Genomic DNA, 20,623 nt, shown 5'->3' on the forward strand with positions numbered 1-20,623 from the left:
GCAGGCGGGACTTCCTTCTTTCTTCTGGCTCGGCCTACGTCTTCTCTCCCGTTGCCTGGCTTCCTGCCTCAGGGGTCCGCCAATGGCAGCGCGGCAACGAGTATGCATCTGTAAGAAGATGAATCCTCGCAGCAGGTACATTTGAGACTGGGTAAAAAAAAATCCTAATGCAAATAAATGGAGTCAGCGAAACCAAGATGGATTTTAAGGCAGATGTAGTGAGACTTAGCGTAGGAAGATGAATCCTTTATATACCCAAAATAAGTTTATGTAACAAGGTGATTCTTCAATGGGCATAAAATAAGTCTGCGCCAGAAAATGGTGCTTAATGAACATACAGGCCTGTGCCAGGGGATGGATCATCAACGTAGGTGCAGTGAGTGTCTGCAAGATGATGAACCTCGAGTGGGGCACAGGCGAGAGTTGCGCTATGCGAGGGGCGCGTCAATGGCCCACTGTCACCTCTCCACGCACTCGGGGCGTGGGACGAGACCATGAGGAGGAGAGAGGGGTCCATCCATGGGGTGACCGTGCCCCTGGGGGCTTCTGCAAAGAAACATCGCACCAAAGTAATGCGCTTACTCTGAATAACTGGACTTCGCGTCGGCGACCACCCGTCCCTGCGGCCGGTGCCCAGCGAGCATGGGTGCCCAGACACGGGGCATTCACCACCCGGGGCAGCATGTGCTATAGAGCGCGAACCCCGCCCCCTCCAGGCAGACAAATGCTATTTACACACATCCCATGGGGCGGGTGCAGGGCACTGGGGCATTGTCAACAGACCGAAGGCAGCCTCTGGGCAGTCAGGCTGGGCTAGGGCAGTCACCCACATGCCGTGAAAAAGAGCTCAGAGGGTCGGTGCATTTACTGCAGAGAATGCGGGGAACCAGCAAGTCCCGGATTGGTCAGTTCACTCATACACTTGCCGTAAAAATCCACATGAAAATGCCGATTTGGACCTTCCAGTATCGGAAAGGACGGCTCAGTTTTTTTTTTTATCCTAGAGAGGTCTATAAAACTAGTGTGGCGCCCATTAGTCACTGTAACTCTCTTTCACCCTCGATGGAGAACCACGCCTTCCCTGCTGTTTACATGCCCTATACTTTCTCCTCATAATGCGGCTATCGCCTGCCACTGACTCCTCCCCAGACCCATGGGTCTTTCAGTTTCAACCACCTAGTGTGTCACTGCCCCAGACCCATGCGGGTTTCACATAGCGAGTCACTGACTTTGCCCCATCTCTGCTGGGCTGCCTGTTCCACAAAGACACTGCAACATTTCAACCTCAGGAGTCATCGTTTTACTTTCTTCCCAAAATGCAAATGACATGCAGATAATAAAACCAACGTGAAGCATTGCATGATGGGTACGTGCACCCTTTTTTAACACAACCCAAGACAATGTGTGTTTTTTTAAAACAGAAATAAAGGGAGGTCGGTGGGAGGGAGGGGTGCTAGAGTGGAGGCCGGGGTGATGCGCGTCGTCAGACTAAGGTCACCATGACTGAGGAGGTACATGAGTTACACTGGGCAGGAGCACTGTCCCACTCTCTCCATCCGTCCATGTCTTGGGGTTGGGTGACTGTCCAGTGAGCGGCTAGCGAGGGCAATACTGCTGGCACCAGACCACACTTTCGCATCACCAGGGCTGTGCCCTGTCATGGTGTAATTTTTGGAACCGCCTCTGTCACAAAGTTAAAACGGAAAACAAGTTTGTTTGATTACAGTGGTAGATGTAGTCAGTCTGCAATAAGATCAGTTTTTAGGTCTCTGCCTACCCTGGGCTCCCTTTCTTCCACGGTACCATGCTGCAGTGTGTGGCCCTGTGTCCGTATGGCTGCTCTGCAGACGTGCTGTGCGGGTCCGGGGGGCTGTACTGCCCACGGCACCCTCGTTACTCTTCGCTCTTGTGGGTGTCACACGCAGTCCGCTTTTTGGAGGAAGGTGTGAATGCCGTGTATATGTAGATTATTGCAATTGCCCTCCCTCACTCAATCAATTGCCCTCCCTCACTCAATCAATCGCCCTCCCTCACTCAATCCATCGCCCTCCTTCACTCAATTCATCGCCCTCCTTCACTCAATTCATCGCCCTCCTTCACTCAATTCATCGCCCTCCTTCACTCAATTCATCGCCCTCCTTCACTCAATCCATCGCCCTCCTTCACTCAATCAATCGCTCTCACTCACTCAATCAATCGCCCTCACTCACTCAATCGCCCTCCTTCACTCAATCAATCGCCCTCACTCACTCAATCAATCGCCCTCACTCACTCAATCGCCCTCACTCTAGCTATCGCCCTCGCTCTAGCTATCGCCCTCGCTCTAGCTATCGCCCTCACTCTAGCTATCGCCCTCGCTCTAGCTATCGCCCTCACTCTAGCTATCGCCCTCACTCTATCGCCCTCACTCTATCGCCCTCACTCTATCGCCCTCACTCTATCGCCCTCACTCTATCGCCCTCACTCACTCTATCGCCCTCACTCACTCTATCGCCCTCACTCACTCTATCGCCCTCACTCACTCTATCGCCCTCACTCACTCTATCGCCCTCACTCACTCTATCCCCCCACAAGTGCTTTATGGTGCAGAGGTGCTTTACCTGAGTGGTAAAAGAGGGTGGGATCGGGAAGAAGGTAAAATTTTAAAAATGTTGTTGGCCTTACCAAATAGCTCCATGATCCAATCTATCAGAATGGAGGTGGGATTGACATCATGGGATGTAAAGACTCAAACGTCCTTAATAAGATTTTGGAACCGACAGGAGTCTGGTGGTGAAGAGAAGGTATCGATTTGGTGTAGAGAGGAAATTCAAGCGAGCAGCTTACGCTGGGCGCGAGATGTGAAGAAAACTCTCCAGACGGTAGCTGCGCGCTTGAAATTGAGCCTCTCTCCACCATTGTGGAATATAGTCTGCACTAAAAAAAATGCTTAGAGACAAAGGGCTTGAATTTTCAAGATCACAAGACCTGGATTATCTGAGGTTAAAAAAATCAGTGAATTGGGTAAGGAATGAATGGGAAAAGGAGGTCCGGTTCCCATATTTGGATTTACTGCCCAATAGATGGCTAAGACACGAAATCTTAAAGGCTCGGGTGGGCCTAAACCCATGGAAGATTAAAAGAAAAATAAGAATGGCCCTGATCCATCCGGACGGAACCTGTAAATGTGGTCTAGGAGTAAGAAATGATATTTTACATATATTGTTTGATTGTACATGGATTTTAGCAATTCGGAAAACCTTTTTACGTCCAATTTTTTTAAAATATCAGGTGACCTCCCGTGCAGATGCCATTGACCTCCTTACAGAAATGTCTTTCTTGGATATTACAATTGCATTGGGGAAATTTCTGAAAGCAACTAGAGAATATGTAGCGGAGGTAGCAAAGGAGGGCGAGAGAGATTAAAAAGTACAGTGTTTCCCAATTTTATGCTATGGTTTTACAAGTGTTGTAAATGTGTAAAATGAATTGTAGTTTAAAGATCTTTTATCACTATGTGTAATCCATTGTCTATGTATGGTTTATAGACTATTGTCTAAATAAACTTTGTTATCAACTTCAACTTCACTCTATCGCCCTCACTCACTCTATCGCCCTCACTCTACTAGCTATCGCCCTCACTCTAGCTATCGCCCTCACTCTAGCTATCGCCCTCACTCTAGCTATCGCCCTCACTCTAGCTATCGCCCTCACTCTAGCTATCGCCCTCACTCTAGCTATCGCCCTCACTCTATCGCCCTCACTCTATCGCCCTCACTCTATCGCCCTCACTCTATCGCCCTCACTCTATCGCCCTCACTCTATCGCCCTCACTCTATCGCCCTCACTCTATCTATATTAAAAAAAATTAAAAGCCATTGTTATTTGTAATATCAATACATCTAAGTCACGCAAATACAACACATATTGCATTACAAATGCTATAGGTGTCACATTTGCGAAAGTTATAACTATTGGCATTGTAAATGACAAAGCTATTAATTTCGCTACTTTCAAAACCAACACAGAAATAAAAAAATTGTCATTTACAATACCAATAGCTCAAACTTTCCTAATGCGAGACCTATTGCATTGCAAATGCTTGTTTCTTTTTCCTAAAGTGTCTTTCGAGATCAAAGTTTGAGCAAGAGATACATCTTCCGGAGTTTTTTATCCTAATCTATCCTCTCCAGAGGAGGAAGAACGGAATAAACAATATCAAAAAGGCCATTCTGATTTATTTGGAAAGGGGATCTCGTTTAAGAAAGACAGAATCGATATTTGTGAATTTTGGTGCAGGAAATAATGGGGTCATCTTTCTTCTCAGACACTAAGCAGGTGGCTAACCTCTACAATGTATCTGGCATATCGACAGAAAGGAGTTTCTCCTCCAGTTGGGGCCCAAGGTAGATCCACCAGAAGAAGGGCTGTTTCTTGGGCAGAATTTCAAGGAGATTCTTTAACAAAGATTTAGCGGGCAGCAAAGTGGTCAAATCATTCAGCCTTTGTTAAACATTACAGGCTTGAAAATGTCAGCAAACAGAATGATGTGTTTGGTATTAAGGTTGTATCCACTATAAAGCAAATAGTATAAAAATATATCTGCAAAAGTGTTCATTAATTCTTGACAGGTGTTTATGGTAAATAATCATTTGAAGGTAAAGCTTGGGTATTCCTCATTTCATAATGAGAGTAACAAGGAAGGGGTCAAGAGGCAATGCCTAAATTACTTACAGGTACATTACTCTGAGCCCAAACTTCCTTGTTCTGATCATTAAATCCCTCTACCCCTCCCGTTATGAAATATCAAATTATTATATGGGAAGTGGAATTAGGGAAATAAGATGATAGTTTGTTACATTACAGGTAGAAAGGGGTAAGGAAGGGGCAAGTATCCTCATATAGGAGGGAGGAGTTCATTTTTGTTTTGTGATTTTAGGACATTGAGCTGGTTAAATCGGTTTCTGGAGGCGTAGGCACCTCATTTCATAATGATCCCAACAAGGAGGTTTGGATTCAGAGTAATGGCATTACCTGCAAGTAAAAACAACATTTCTCATCCTGGCCACAGTGTGAGTCCAGCAAGACTGGACTGGGAACTCAAAGCAGCCCTGGCAATTTTAAGGGATCAGCCCCCCAGCTACTTTTGTTACTGGAGGCCGAAAAAGCAGCACTGCTGCAAAACCGACCCTCAATAACAAAAACAGCCGCCACCACTGCAAAATCGGCCTCAGCCTTCCAGCCTCCCAGGAAAACGCCCAATGCCCGCTACCGGCCAGTCCTGCCCTGGAGGCCAGTTTCAATGGAGCAGAAGATGCATTCTCAAAAGCACTGCCCAGATAGAGTCTGCTGAAACTGACCCCCTGGAAGAAGGGTGCAGCAGTCATGAATAACCTTCCTTTCCCTGCCAAAATATACATCTCATTTATCCACTGCAATTGGATTAGCTACACAATATCCCATGTTGCAAAAGTTACAAAACTAAAATAGATGCCTTGTGTACAATTGTGGATTTTAACTTCTCGAGTAAGGTTCCATTAAGGACAGAATTTTTGTAACAAGGTATTTTTCATAGTAGAATTCCAAATGCATGGGAGATGCATTATATTAAAAAGATAGACTGGTTTGCAGCAAGCGGTTTTCAGAATGCAGCAGAGCACAAAGCTGCACGTCTTACCTTACAACTGGGCTGACATACCCTACACTGCACCAATCTTGCAGGATCAGGGAGCCACCTTGTAGAAATTCAACAGGCTGCAGTAACGGTTTAGTATAATGTAATGAAAATGTGTGTGTCTTGTAAAGCGCACTGCTACCCGGAGGCGTCCTAGCGCTATAGACCGCTGGGGAACCCGTCCTGGCTATCCCTGTGAGATGGTCCCTACTGGGTATCTTCAAGGTGAAACCAGGCATCCCCGGCGTTTGTGGGGGGCCGTTGTGGAGATGAGGCAAGCTAATGCCCAGAGTTGCCGAGTGTGATACCTGGTTAGAGTAGGCACCGAGGCGAGAATTATCGAGTCAGCTGACCCTGGTTCACGACCCTGCCGCGTCGGGAATTGAACCCTGGTCTCGGGCCGTTCTCTGCTTCCGGGTCTGCCGCCTCTAACCAGTGAGCCACACCACTCCACTGTCAAGCCAGATTCGGGAAATGCCAATAGTAACAGGGGGTGAACGGATAATAGAATAGTTTGTCAGCTGCTACATAGTGCATAGGCTTAGAATGTGTTTACCAGACTCAAGAAGTTTAGCAGAGGTCAAATAAACAGCGTTCCCAAGTGGAAAAAAAAAGATCAAACTTTCCCGCCTGGCCCTTTGTTGTAGGCAAAGGCTCAGTTTGTGAAAGCAAATGTTCGTTCAATACTTATCAGACATTAAAATAAAAAAAATAAAAAATGCTTAACGTGCTTTTTACTGCACTGAAAACACACAAGAAGCCAACAACAAGAAAAGCACTCTGGTTCCTAAAGCAAGCATCTAGTTCCTTGGCCTGTCAGATAAAAAGGTTTCATGTGCAGAAATAACTTTGCTGCGCAGAAATATGTAAGTAATCAATTCTTGATTAGTGCAGATACAAATAATAGTAGCATTTAATGTCAATCAGCGCATTTTTTTAAACCAGAATTACTGATATAGCTATGGCTATGATAGAGAGCACAATGCTATTGCCCTCCAGAGCTTTGAAGGTATGGCTTCATTTTATGTATTTTGTAGCATTACCAATATTTGTGTGCATTAATTTAATTGTGGGTTTATATAGCGCTAGAATCGACTCCCGGAGGAGTATCTCCGCGCTTCGACCGCTGGGGAACCCGTCCTGGTTCACCATAAAAGATGGTCCTTAATGGGTATCTCTAAGGTGCGACCAAGCATCCCCGGCGGTCTGGGGGGGCCGTTGTGAAGATGAGGCAAGCTAATGCCCAGAGTTGCCGAGTGTGGTCCCTGACTGGAGTAGGCACCGAAGCGAGAATTATCGAGCCCGCTGACCCTGGTCCACGACCCTGCCGCGTCAGGAATCGAACCCTGGTCCCGGGCCGTCCTCTGCTTACGGGTCTGCCGCCTCTAACCAGTGAGCCACACCACTCCACTCCACACATTAGACATCCGTTTCCCTCAAGCTAGGCCCCAGTTCAGCTGATATCTGTAATTAACTTGCCTGTGCAATGAACTGTGCACTATGCTGTGCATATATCCAGAATAACTTCGAATCAAAACTCATTCAATATTCACTGTGAAGTGTTTTTGCCTTTATATTCTTCACCTAATGTCTATAATCTCCAGTTTTGACATTGTATTTCCATTCAATGCATACATTCCAAGTACTGACTGTGACTTGCTCCATTTCTTTTCATTCCCCCCTCCTGCCAAGCAAAGAGGTGCTGCGGACAGTTCCATGCACTGCTACTCTTGACAGGTCTGATGGGGGTCACAGTCCTTAGTATTATTACAGGTAGGTCTAATGATTCAAGTCTTTTTATTAGCTGTTTATGGATCTATCAACAGACTCTCTCCTCTGTTGGATATGTTGGTGTATGGTAACTTTGAACATAGTTCTGCTGCATTACCTTTTCAGGACGTGTTTTACAGGATTTACGTACTGTTTGCCAATAAGGTGTACAGACACATCCACCCGCTACTCCTTGAGCCGTCTGGATTCAAGAAAGGGAGATCCCGCACGCGCCATCACTGGAAACGCTCCAAGGATCTGGAACTCACTACCTCCAGAGATCCACGCAAACCCCTCCTGGATTTCTTCAAGAAGATTTGAAGTCCTTCTGCTTGAAAGATATCTAATGAACGGACCAATCGTTATCTACTGAAGTTAGGGCCTGATGTATCAAAGGTTTTTTTACTCATTCTGTGTCTATGGGGAAAAAAAAAACTTTAGTACATATGGCCTATAGTCCCTTCAAAACCTCCATATTGATTAAATGAGTTACTCCCTCTCTCCTATATCTAACTATCTAACTATTGTATATATTCTTTGTCGTTGTGTATTTCTTCAAAACTCTTCCCACTTTAACGGTTATTATCCTACACTGTACAACACTCTGGCACCCCCGGTCTTGTATGTGCTTTATAAAACTCTCAATAAAATGAAGATACCATGTCTTGGCCAGTGATTTCATGACGCCTATCTCTTACAAGTGTAGCTGCTCTGTGTTTTTGCCACTTATCCGTTTTCACAGAAGATTCACTTGAATTCAATAAGACTAGCGTTCAGTGCCCAAAACCAGACTGAAAGTTCCTTAATGTTTCAGACAGAAATGCTGGACTCGCTGGTGTCCAAAATTGTGAAACTCATCAGTTAAAAAACATACCAGCAAACACAGTTTTTACCACAAAACATAATGGATGTTGGCTTTTTCTGGATTTTCACATCTTTGGGATTTCATCTTTTGTCCAATTGTAATAAACCTCTATTCATTTACACTTTCTGAGGGTCCACTTGGATCACATTTTGAACCACTTCATGAGGATCAGCTTAAAACAGGCATTAATAACGACAAAACACTTCTAACCAAACACTATACACAGTGTAGGGTCTAGCCATGTAGGCAGCGCTTCAGCACCCACGTAGGGGTAGTAAGCGTTACATTAATGTTGCAATACAATTAATAATGCTTTTCAATAGTGCAACAATAGTTGTTGCTGTGCTAGTGATCTCTTAGTGTGGGTCCATTAATGTTCAACACCCAGCAACAAGGTTATTAGGAACATAAACTCCCACCCAACCAAGCTTGTGAGTGTCCCAAAGAATTGAGTATTTTGTGAATGTCCATTACCTCTGGAGACTTTGAAAATAGAGTAACAATAATATTCGGGATAGGTTGCTTGCTATAAAAATATCCATCAAGTTCGTGTGCGACAAGGATGAATCTTATACCAGTGGAAACAAAACCCACCCGGATATAGAGCCATATAAAATACCCCTGTGTCTACATTCTGTGTCAGAAGGGACAATGTTCAACTGGGCACTGTGCAACCAGAGAAAATGACCATCTGGAAGCTGGCTCCAAAGGGCACAAGCAACATCTGGAAAAAGAGGACTCTTTATAGTTGTCCTTAAGTTCAGAACTGATGATACACAGAGGAAAGTTGATGAGAGTTACGTACTGTGCGGCCACCTACCCAATGTCCAACCACCTCTTCAGAGCATATGCGGTAGCATTCGGTTATTCTGAGTTTGGCCCTCATAAAGCTCATTCCACAATGTTGTATAGAGCCAGCCCCTGCAGTCGGTGCACACTACAAATAGGGAATTCATAGGGATATGGGTCCATGAAAATGAAGGAATCCCTTTGCCTATGTGCATGCTGCAAATTACTGAAGCATGTGCACGTGTTTAAACAACAGAAAGGCGATGACGGGAGGGGGCTGAAGGGGCACGGGCTTGTCCCCTTTCAAAGGAACGTTGCAAATGAATTGACACAAAAATAACAGAAATCACTTCCAATATCTGCACATGGGCTCCCCTCACCCGGGTCCTTGAGAGAGACCTGGGAGTCCCCAGAAGGGGTGTGCTCCATCACCCCTGATAAGCAGGGCTTTAAGTGGGATGAAAAAATTGGGGGGTCTCTCAAAGGGTCGTGGCCAGTGTAATTAGGGGCGTGGTTTTAAAACAAGCTAAAAATCTGTGTTTAGCATAGTGTGCCCCCGACTTGTATTTTGCTGTTTTTGTCATTGCATCCAGATATGTGATACAACAAGTAACATCATACCTACAACAAGTAAGGACTATTGGCTTTGTCAATGGTTATTAGTTGCATAAGATAAATAAGCTGCAACTATGGCTTGTTACATAGAATATTGAAAAAGCTTCCAATTAAAGCCCTGGTGACCCTACCACAATGTTGCTGCTCTTGCGTTTCAAAAAAAGAGAAGGCAAACTGCTGTCACTGCAGTCCGGGAAAAAAACGGAACGCCTGTGCCAGGGCTCAAAACAGAGCCCGATAGAGACCCGTTTCAAGGCCCATTTTACAAAACTGCCAGTACTCAGACCCGGCCCACTTAAAGCCCTGACTGATAGGCATGTTCAGGATCCTTCACATGTATCAGAGGACACCTGCAGACCGCAGCTGCAGATCTGTGTGTAGGACATCTGAGCTTCATGTGGTGCTTATACAGGATTAATCACCATTTGATTCGTTTACGAAACACGTGACCTCGCCCGGTGCGTGATGCATCCATTTCAGGTGAGCTCTGGTGCACCTGGTCACGCTCTGTCACTGTTTTCCTTTTTGCTTGGCAATTATACTAATGCACATTACATATTGTATTTAGTTTGTGAGTTTCATGTTAAGTTTGACCATAGTTAGTGATTCTCGCTTTATAGTGGATCATAGTCAAAGTGTATTCATGTTAAGTTAGCCATAGTTAATGTAGGCCTCAGCTAAATAAGAACATCGAAACTGTGTTTTTGACAGCTGTGTGTTATCTCACCTTTTCTTCTCATTTCAGGGGCCAAGATATATTGCAGTAGTTTGAAATAACAAAAAAACCTGATTTGTTTCGTTGTCATGAGAAATATTATTGGTAGTTTCACTGTAACTGCATGATTGATTTCTTGCACCGATGCCTGGGACGGCCTCACCATGATATAACATCATGTACGAGATATATTCTGAAGGCCGTGCAGCCCTAACCTTCCTTTGTGTGATCCTAGGAAGAAGGGGATGACACCTCATTGACAAAATGCTGATTTTTGATTGCTTCACAACAGTGGGCAGTGTAGCCATTAGTTGCATCTTATGTTTTATTGTGCATTGCTGACCTAGTTACTTTTCCTATTCTCCTGTGTAGTCTTTCGAGAGTAGATGCCCTTTCTGTCTTTAGATCTTATGCTTACTTTACCACTCTCATAGACTTATACTGGCAAGCAAATCTATCCTTTGCCGGCTTGAACCTTTATTTGGTTCTGCCTTTACAGGCTTTACTGGCTGACACCTGCTGCTTAATCTCCCCGACCTTATTGGAATTCTTAGCTTAGCAATAGTGAGTTTCCCTTCATGGGAACTTGATTCGATTGCATAGGACAATCCTTAAATAATTTGTCTCTGTATTTGCTATTTTGACTCATGCCTTGGAATATATTGAACTTCACTTTCACAAGGTGATTGATTTATAACTAACCTGAATTAATTGAGTTTGTAACTTTTCTAATCTGTTAAACTTTTATGGTTCGAAAATCTACTACCCTCTGTCATCCTTGTGGGGCAAAATGTGCTACAAGGTCATTGATATACAGATGAGAAGCCTTGATTCGCGACAAAGGTCCGGCGAGAGTAGCTTGTACTTGGATTTGCACCAATGATCTGCATGTACATACCCCATCCCACGCTGCTTCACCCCCTAGGCCAAGTGTCAATTTAATATTACGACCCCTGGTGCTTCTAAAAATGTGCAGGACCTGGAGTACAAATTACCAATGGCCACTCGACCCACCATGCACACTCACTCATTCTCTGTACCCCTCGCCAACGCCATGCATTAATCCAGAACCATTGTACAGCACATCAACTCTTCCCAAACACATCATTCTGAACATGTTCTCCACCTGTCGCACTTTCATTGGAAGACTGTCCACTCTGATCTGGGATATATCTAAATAGCACCATCACATTTGCATCCAAAAAACCATCACCATTAACTCACCCAGCAGAAGCCACACAGCTAAGATACAGAATGATCTCTCCCCTAACCACAGTGTAATGGCCCCATTCTTATGAAGCGCCCTGCAATCGACACACCTCCCTTCGTCACTGTTGCAGTCACTGACTGTTAAATGGCATATTCTACGTAGATCATCTCAGTCAGACATGCTATTCAAATGAATGCGCATAAAGGCAGCCAAGGCCAATGGCGGCTGGGCCTGAAGGATGAGGGCCAGGAGCTTGCCAGCATTACTGCCCATCGTCCACAGAGTCCGTGGTGGTCTCGCTCCATTCCAGAGTTGGAAATGCAAAATAAGGAAGTGCGGGTGCTCACTATCCAATTGTATGTTTGCATCTGAAAAGTGCCCATTAAAAAGGTATTGCCCCACTGAGAAGTGTTTTTTAAAGGTAAAGGACTGCAGGTACTTGGTACCTAAGAGTACCTGCCCATTTAAAGAACTGGCTACCCCTTAGGAACATTGCAGGAGGCGGTGGCACAAAACTCCAGCTTCTCACAATGCCAGTGAATACAGACAAATGTCCCATCCACATGACCAGATCTGACGCTATGGGGTGGTACGCTAAGGGCTCGTTAAGAATAGGGGAATGGGAAGAGGGTCATAGATACTAGAGCACACAGCACCTGCCCTGGCACTACCGGTCCACCAACTGCAAGGCCACATGCTCACACAGGGTCATTAACAGCACAGGCAATAACCAAGCAAAATACTATGTGTGCTTGACCGATTTGGGCTATGAAAGTATTTCCATTACACCTCCCTCATCACTCGGATTCGAGCCCCTAAAAACGGCCCTTTCAAGAAGAATGCAGTGAAAACATTGATTTATTTTGCCTGGAGTACCTTTGAAGCTGAGTAGGGGTGGGACAATATAACTAACCTCCATTCCTCTCAGCAGCTGGTGCTGTCCGTGCAATATGGCAGACAACGAAAGGGGAAGCAAAAGAGGCCAGCCAATGTAGGGGTGGGGGCATTTCTTAGTTCCGTTCTGCAATGCACATTATAGAATGTTTGTTTGTTTGGTAATGTCAATTGGGATTAGCGATTTATTGTGACATCATTCACCGCATTGTCCCTTTAAAGCTATGCATGCGCGCGCACACGCACACGGGTTGTTTAATTGTAACTTTACAGTCTTCGCCAGATGTCAAAACACTTTCCTTTAACAGCTCATCATGGCAGTTGCCAGCTTCTGCAAGTAGACGACACACAACTTGCCCAGGGAAAGGATATATAATCTCAGCTCACACCTCGCATCCTTGGCAAGTTCTACGGCCTGCCTTTGGTGCGTCTTTAAATCCATCTTTTTATTTTCAAGCAGAGGTATGAGAAACGCGAGACTATTTGGTGCTTCATGAAAAGCTGACATTTCTTGGCTCGCATACAGTTTCTCAAAATGTGTTGCGGGCCAGTTGGCCATGCGGTTTGAAAAGTCGAAAGTGGATTTTTCACCTCCATTAACCTTCCCCTACCCCCTCTGAAATGAATTTACATGTAAACTCCCCTTTTTATTTTGCATTGCTGCATTTCGAAGCCCTGCACTGGTGAGGGTTGAAGGGAATATTTGGTTTTAAGGGGCTATGGATTATGCTCTAAATTGAATCAGAAGCCCTTGAGCGAGCGTACAGGAAAAGGGTGGGCAGTGACCATCAAAACAATAATATTGTGGGCTTTGTTTTTTACATTGGACCGGAAATTTCCAATCACTAGGAAGCACTTATATTTATATAAAAGTTGGTTGTTGAGCATTGTTGTAGCAGTGAGGAGCCCTTTAGAGATTGCCCTGGCTTCCTTGAAATTCAAATGTTTTGAGTCCAAACCAGTTTACTTTCCACTCATCTGTTTTAGTGCAGCCAGGAGACATTTTTTGGTGCCTTGTCAGTTGAACAAACCATATTGTCTGTGATCTCAGAGGCTAAAAATGTAAATCCACAGGTTGGGAGAAGTTACTGAAATGTAGCAGCTGCAGTTGTATGCCAAGTTATTTATGTCTTCATATTTTTAGCGGTCTGGTTGTGAAAGACTTATTGTGTAAACTTATCTCGGGCTTATAGCCTGTCCTTTGCGTACCATTGGTCGGCTTCGTCACTCTCAATTGTTTGTTGCTTATTCAGTGGCTTGCCTTCCTCTTCTTGTATTTTTCCCTCCCCTAGAGCATGGCCTCTTTACAAACGTTTTGATTGGCGGACTTGTATCCTTCACCTACTCACGTTTAGGGAACCACTGTTTTCTTTTTCATTCCAAACAGTGAGTGTGCATGTATTTTCTATCTCTCTCCTTCATATGCCGCGTCCCCACCCTCAAATGCACTCTTTCACTCTGTGTTGTTCCCCACTTCTCTATAAAGCAACAGGGACATTTTGCCCGGGTATCACTGAAGAGCAGCCTTTAAATATTTTTAGATCACCTCCTTCAGTCCACATATGGTATGAAAGCATAATTTTTGGCACATGAAGGGTTTAATAGCGTTGTGGGAAGTGATTCCATCGGAGGCAAAAGGTGTACTTAACATGACACTTCTCTTGAAGGGCCATAAATCTGCTCCCTGGGCTACTACAGAGGACCAAATGGCTGAATAATGTGGAATGTAAATTATGCTTTTGCAATAATTTCCCTTTACATTCTGACACTTTATTTTTTGTACTTCCTTTCACTGTTCATTGAATGAAATGTATTTGATAAATAAGCCAAGCCATTCCAAACATAGCATTCAATGTACGTTTTTGAGATGCCATCTTTTTACTTTTTTAAACAATACGTACAGACCAACATTAGCATCAGCTCAGCTGACGCATTATAAAGATGAGACCAATTGCTTTGCCACTGCTTGTTATTTAATTGTGGATATTTTCTAAGAAGTCAGAGTGCTTTACATAAAAACAAATAAAATACGCAATAATAGTTAATAAATTACAGAGGTTTGTAGATGAGATAAGGTACAAGCTGGCAAAGTAAAATATGATTTGAAATAAGGTCAGACATTCCCAGGGCAAGTTGCAAGTTAAGATGTCAGAGTGTTTCACAGGTAAATGGGATACTGTGTAGTAACCAGAAGCTATCCGTTTATGCAGTTTTGGTCATGAATCACGCCTAGAGACCGTCCAGGATTTAACAGAAATGTTCTGCTGTTTTGGGAGAAGGTGCTTTTCCAGGGGGTGTTTGAAAGATGTGAAGCATGAGTCTCATTCTTATACTTAGCAGGATGTTATTCCAGGTCTTTGGTGCACACCCTGAGAAGGACCTAAAAATGGCGGCCCTGCAAGGACGACTCAATCAAAGTCTGCCGGCCACAACCTCTCCGGGAGCTTTCTGAAACGAGCGAACGCGAATTGCGCCGGACCACTCCTAGAGACAGCCTATTGGTCCCTGCCAGCTCGCCTTAGGTACGCACTCATGGACCTGAAGCCCTCATTTGCCCTCTCCACTCCACCTCAACAGGGCGGCACAACCAGGACTGCCTATTTAGAATTCCCTGCCATCGACCTCCATGAGAGCTCCCTGAAGAAGGCACAGTCGAACCATGCAGCGCTAGAGACTGCCTCTTGCCCCCTGCCCTCTCTCCTAGCTGCCTGGTCCTGAATCTGTAGCCCCTAGTCTTTTCGCCTCCTCGCCCCTGACTCTAATAGGGCAGCACATCCAGCCCTGCACCTCTCAGTACTCTGCCTCCTCCTTAGGGGCACCCAGAAGCCGGCACAGGTAAACCACGCCACATCACAAGCATTGGTGATGTCCTCCTAAATCCCCACCTGCCCCTCTAGGGGTCCTCCGCCCTCCCCTCTACTAAAACTAATTAGACTAAAACCTTCCCCTACCGACTATCCCCTATCCCCACCTGACCCTCACGACCTCTCCTCAATTACCCCCTCTCTTAATTTTGAACAGAGCTCCCTCCGCCAACCGACCTGTCCCGGGCCACCGCTAACAGCTTTGCTCCGCAGCGGCTAGCCGCCTCTCACCCTAGCTACAGAATAGCCCTCCACAACAGACACTATCCTCACTAATCCTCACCATCTGCCCAGTTAGAATGTCTCCCACCTCGACTCCCGCCCTAAACCCTCTCTCCACACCCTACATAAAACAGCACGGCCATAACTCCTTCTCGATCACCCTCCCACCCATTCTCTCTCCGAAATAAAAAAAAACCTTAAACACAAACTAATCAGACAATTCTCGGAATCTCTCTTTGCCGACTAATACCACTCCTCTGCCCTAGGCCAACTAAAAATGGACCTCATATTCCACACAACCAGCCCCGCCTATTGAATATCCTCCCTGAGAGACAGATGCCAAATCACCAAAATGACAAAGACGACCCATAGCTGCAAACTCTCCTTTTACGCCCCCTCCCCACTGCCTCTCTGCGGGATCACCTCGGTGACCATCTACTCTAACGGCATAGTCCTGATCCAAGCCAACAATGCCAACCTGGAAGCTTTTGATCTCCTCTTCCCCTCTCTTCTAACAATCAGCACCCCCTCACTTCCCCCACCCTCCGCTCACCCGCCGCCTGGAAAGTCAATCCCTCTTAAGGAACTCTCACCCCACTCCGCCTTCTGTCACCCCATCCACCATAGCACATCCTCTGACCATGGGAAATCCCCCTTTCTCCAATGACACGGCCCCCCCCTGCTATACCTCTTCCTCCAGAACAAACCCCGCGCGCGGAACCCACCAGCATCCTGTGCTGGGCATCCGCAAGCCTCATCCTCCCCCTAGCAAGAAAAATAGCCCACCTCTTCCCGATCCCTTGCATCCCTCGTCACTCCCCATAACCCAAACTGTGACATCCACTAACATAATAAGTCAACCAATCTCTGCCAGCGCTCCCCCTCACCGAAGAGATCACTCCCAGCTGCAACCCACCCCTGTCCAGAAGACACGGATTGCCGCCTCGCCCGCATTAAATGCCAACTCTCCACCCTAACACAGGGCATGAGTCTTATCCTAACCAACCTCTCGTCACTCCCCCTCAACACCGCCGCCCGCCCCCCCTGCCCCCCTCATCCCCCCTTTGTCCTCCAAACCCTCTGTTCCCCAAGCAGTCAGTCCACCCTCCCTAGCCCCAGGCCCCGAGACCAAAGAGGGCTATTGAAGCCATGTCCCCGGAGGAAGCGATCGTGCTGGGCTCCTCTTACTTCTCCCCTCCAACCCACGACCTGCAATCCAAAATCCAGGTAATCACTGGGCCCAGAACCAAGCTTCCTATCCAGAAACCCCTCAGACCCCCTTCCTCCTTCATCACCATCCCCACGGAACCAATTAAAGAGACCCACTGAACTAACTGCATGCTCATAAATTGCAGGTCTGCCATGAAACACGCTACAGAGCTATCCGAATCCATTCTCAGCCATGACATTGACATTGCCTTCATCACCAAGACCTGGCTCAATGACTCCTCCCCTCCGATCCTGGATATGCTCGTTCCCCCGGGTTTCTCTATCACCGAGAAAGATAGAAAAGACCAAAAAGGCGGAGACGTGGCAATCATCTACAACAATACCCTATCAGTGTCCGATACCAATAATATCATGTACAACTCCTTCGAATGCCTAACCGCCAACATCAAAACCACCAACAATAATCTAGTGCACTGCCACCTCCTATACCTTTCCCCAGGCTACTCCCTCACGTTCACCGAACACCTATCAGACCTAATTGCACATTGCTCTCTCCGAGATACCAACAACGTTACTCTAGGCAACCTTAACCTCCACTGGAATGATAAGAACAGTGCCCCTGTACAAACCCTAAATGACCTACTCCTTACCAACAACCTCACCCAGCACTGTTCATGAGAAACCCACAACAAAGGAGCCATCCTGGATGCCATAATCGCCGATCATAACGCAATCACTATAGATCACATCCTGCCGGTCAACTGGTCAGACCATCTCCTTATCCTATTCCACCTCCCTCATCAGGCCTTGCCTCTGCCCTCCATCTCAGTCCCCCCCCCTCATGGTCGAGAAACTCATCGCAGATCAACACAGCTGAGTTAGAAGAGAAAATATCCTCCCTCCTGCCCATCTCTCCGGACGGCCTCTCTACTGAAGAACTCACATCCCACTACAACGTTACCATGTCCCCTATCCTTGACGAACTAGCCCCCTTGAAACTGAAAAAACCCAGGAACATTTCCTCCAGATCCTGGTTCAACAAGGACATCAATGAGGAAAGAAGGCAACTCAGAGCCTCTGAACGTCTCTGGAGAAAGAACCCCTCCTCCAGCCGTTACAAGGAACTCAGAGCAGCAAGAAGAAAGTACAAACAACATATCAATAACGAAAAATCCAACTTTTTCTGCACCACGCTGGACAAGGCAAAAAACAGACCAAGAGAACTCTTTTACATCATCAAAAAACAAACATCCAAGCCAGCGACATCCCTCGTCCAGCCCTCAAAATCCTTATGTGACAACTTTGACAACTTCTTTAATGAAAAAATCACCATGATCAATCTTTCTCTGGACATTAACCTCGATCCCCCCCCCCCCCTCGACAGAGACTGCTCTCCAACAAGCGAAACTATCACGAAACGGCGACCAGCAACAACCTGGCCTTCCTTCGACCCCATCTCAGAATAAGAGAACCTCAATTTTATCTCCTCCTCCAAACCATCGTCTCACAACCTCAACCCCATTCCCTCTCAAATGGTCAAAGAACTGAAACTCACCCTGGCACCACTTTTGTGCAAAATCATAAACAGCTCCCTACAAACTGGCACCATACCAGATTGCCTTAAAGTCGGCCAGGTCACTCCTCTTAAGGCTTAGACTCAACCGACCTGAATAATTTCAGACCTATCTCCAATCTTCCTTTCCTTGCCAAAATCCTAGAAAAATGTGTTCTCCGTCAACTGAACAAACAGATTGACAACTTTAATTTGCTTGACCACCACCAATCAGGCTTCAGAAAAGGCTACAGCACCGAAACTGCAATCCTCAACATCATGGACGACATCTTCAACTCCCTCGACTCAGACCACTGCTGTCTCCTTATCCTCCTAGACTTGTCAGCTGCCTTTGACACTGTAGACCACAATCTTCTCATCACAGCTCTCAAAGAGCGGGTAGATGCAGACGAAGTGGTCCTCCAATGGTTCTCCTCCTTCTTCCAAAACTGCTCCCAAAGAGTAAAAATCAAATCCTTTGCCTCCGAACTCCTCCCCGTAAACAGAGGCGTCCCTCAAGGCTCCATTCTCTCCCCTCAACTGTTCAATATCTATATGGAACCCCTCACCTCCATTCTGAAAAAAGCAAATATCCCTTTTCATCTATATGTAGATGATACACAGATCTACTTGGAAACCTCATCCTTTAACGACATTCTAAGACTCAACAATACTCTCAGAGAAGTCCATGATTGGCTATCAACAAACCACCTCAAACTCAATCAGGGAAAAAACCGAGATCCTCCTCATCTCCAACAAGGAAGAAAATCCGCAAATCATTGAATGGTTGAAAGCTATTGATGGCCTCAATGGAAATCTCACCCGGTCAACCTCGGTCAAATCTCTGGGAATCACCCTTGACCACAAACTATCCATGAGCAATCACATCAAGAACTCTGCAAGGAGCGCCTTCTTCAATCTGAAGCTCCTCAACAAAATCAAATCCCTCATGCCGACCTCAAGCAAGCCACCCAATCTCTGGTGTTGTCCAGACGACTATGGGAACGCAGTCCTCTCAGGTACAGCTCGCTTTCACCAAGCCCCTCTCAAAACTACGCTCAATGCAGCAGCCAGAATGGTCACCGGAATCAAGAGGTTTGACCATATTTCTCCTGCGCACAGAGATCTAAAATGGCTCCCAGTCAAATTGCGGGCCAGCTTCAGAACAGCCTGCCTCACTCAGAACAGCCTGCCTCACACACAAAGCCCTGCACACAGGGAAACCGGAAAACTTAGCCTCCAAACTCAAGAAAGCCGGGAAAGCAAGAAGCCTCAGGAATTCCAACTCCTTCCTACTCATTCCCCTAAAAACGTGTAAACAAAAGATTGCTGCCCTCTCCTTTGCAGGAAACCCTCTGAAAATCTGGAACACCATCCCAGTCGACATCAGAACCACCCCCAGTGGTGTCACTAGGGTTGGTGTCACCCGGTGCGGGTAACTCATGGTGTCACCCCCTCACGGCTTACCGCATGGACCTCCTCCGCTCCGTGTCCGCCAGTCGACACAGATGGCAAACATATATATATGTTCAAACAGTTTCTCTTTACTGCGGCATGTGATGAAATCATAGAACCATATTTTCATCTCATGATTGACTGTCTCTTTCACTTTAAAATCTGGTTCCACTCTTCTCTTTGTGGGCACTTTAAAAGGCACAGCATGAATGCTCTATTTTCTAACTGGTAACCCCATAATGCCGATTTTACCTCCAACAGACCAGAAACCCAAAAGAGAAATGGCACAGCCAGTGTACTTGGAGAAATACAAAAGGGGGTGATGATGGATGGAGCATCTGAACCAATCAAACACTCACGCCCAGTCAACAGATCTAGGTTTAATCCATCACTGTTCTTTGGGTGGCAGAAGCCCACTCTGCCACCCCAGTTCAGACATTGCCATATGCAAATCAGTCTGACCCTGTGCCTCATGGGAACAGTCCAGCCCGAACTGCCATGCCATGCCTTCCCTGGACCGGAAACAAGCTTCCTAGGACCAGTTTCTGGCATTACAGCCGTTTTCAGCCAGGCTTGCTTGAATCCAGTGGCAAAGTGAGCAAGGAACTCACATCTGAGCATACCCTGCCAACTTATGGCGAACAAAGCGGTACAAAAGAGGGTGATGATGGACGGAGCATCTGAACCAAACAAACACTCACACCCAGTCAACAGATCTGGGTTTAATCCATCACCGTTCTTTAGCCCACTCTGTCACCCCAGTTCAGACATTGCCATATGCAAATCAGTCTGACCCTGTGTCTCATGGGAACAGTCCAGCCCGAACTGCCAAGCCATGCCTTCCCTGGA

The 20,623-nt window shown here is 46.1% G+C and overlaps 1 non-coding gene across 1 annotated transcript; it reads left to right on the top strand.

The window, feature by feature from the left end:
• The first annotated feature begins 1,555 nt into the window (after positions 1 to 1,555).
• LOC147673778 (U4atac minor spliceosomal RNA) lies at positions 1,556 to 1,679 on the top strand. The gene has a single exon (XR_015303008.1). It is a non-coding gene; the product is annotated as a U4atac minor spliceosomal RNA (small nuclear RNA).
• Positions 1,680 to 20,623: the final 18,944 nt, after the last annotated feature.

The sequence above is a fragment of the Lissotriton vulgaris genome, chromosome 12 (genome assembly GCF_964263255.1).
Source record: "Lissotriton vulgaris chromosome 12, aLisVul1.2, whole genome shotgun sequence".
Taxonomy (NCBI): Eukaryota; Metazoa; Chordata; class Amphibia; order Caudata; family Salamandridae; genus Lissotriton; species Lissotriton vulgaris.